This window comes from Sinocyclocheilus grahami, unplaced genomic scaffold (genome assembly GCF_001515645.1).
Source record: "Sinocyclocheilus grahami isolate Dianchi unplaced genomic scaffold, SAMN03320097.WGS_v1.1 scaffold21378.1, whole genome shotgun sequence".
Classification (NCBI taxonomy): Eukaryota; Metazoa; Chordata; class Actinopteri; order Cypriniformes; family Cyprinidae; genus Sinocyclocheilus; species Sinocyclocheilus grahami.
This window is the reverse complement of record NW_015518379.1, coordinates 1,642-3,085: the sequence shown is the minus strand read 5'-3', so window position 1 is coordinate 3,085 and position 1,444 is coordinate 1,642.

Genomic DNA, 1,444 nt, shown 5'->3' with positions numbered 1-1,444 from the left:
TTTTGGATATTTTATTACGAAAATCTTACATATTGTGCCTTTAAAGGGATAGTTAAAAATACAAATGTTTCCTTGTGAAACAGAAATGGTTATTTTGCAACTCTCAAATTTCATTCGTTTTTTGTGTACATTAAAATATGGCATTCACAACCGTTCAAACGTTTGGGATCATACATTTTTTACAATTAAATTAATACTTTTATTATTATTCAGCAAGGATACATTAAATGTTACAAGTAAAACATAAAAAAAATTATACATATTAAAATTATATATGCATACATACACACATTTTTTATATTCTATTTTTGTATTCTATTTTTTATTTTATTACTTTTGAACTTTCTATGTATCACAGAACACTAAAAAAATTACAGTTTCTAGAAAAATATTAAGAAGCATAAATGCTTTTAACATCAGCAAATTAGATTTGTGTGGAGTAATAGCTGCTAAAAATCTTTGCCATCACATTTAAAAACTGCCATATTTCACAATATTACTGTTTTACTGTATTTCTGATCAAGCAATTGCAGCCTTGGTGAGCAAAAGAGAATGTTTCAAAAACATTAAAAAATCTTACCAACCCTGTATATAGAGCTTATTTTAGAGTTTGACAGCTTTCCAAGGTTGCTTTCATTTTACGGAAAAGAGCAACTTCGACATTCTGCAAAATCTCTTTTTGTATTGGTTTGGAACACCATGGGATTTTAGATTTTTGGGTGAACTATGCCTTAACCTCTCCCGCTCTAACAACAAGGCGAGCTGAACATCATATAGAAATGGAAGAATACTTACAGCTCCAAATGCCACTGAGAGCATGGTCTGCATACGGGCTTCCTCAATGGAGCTGAGCACTCCTTTCTTACTGAGCAGGGCCCTGCCGGCCAGCGTCCAGAACCGCACGTGTTTTATCCCCACTGACACAAACTGAGTGTCCGAATCAGGCCGGAACTCTGCCACAAAGATCCTCTGGGTGTGACCGGCCCGACAGGCTACTTTGGCACCTTTGAAAAGAATTTCAGATCCCAAATCTGATATAAAAGCAGAGAGCAGGCAGAGTGCCAAGTGAATGCTGTGTGTGTTGACCTGTACCTTCCTGCCACTTCCAGATGGTGAGGCTGTGCTGGGGGTCCAGACCCACAGAAAGCAGCAGTTTGCCGGTGGCACTGAAGCTTACAGAGCAAACACCCCTAGAATGATGGCAGCGCAGCACAGAGAGGGTCTGTTTATTCATGGCTTCCCACACATGGATAGAAGGAGATGTGGCTGAAAATACAAAAATAAAAATGCTTCATTTGTCCACTGTTGCTTAGATTTGTAAAGTGATATAGCTGTATTCTAAAGCCTTTTCAATTCAATTCTTAAGTTTGACAGTGATTCAATAATCAAGTGTCAGTGCGAGACAATGTTTCATGGCAACTCTGTTTTGTTTTTTGTTTTTTTT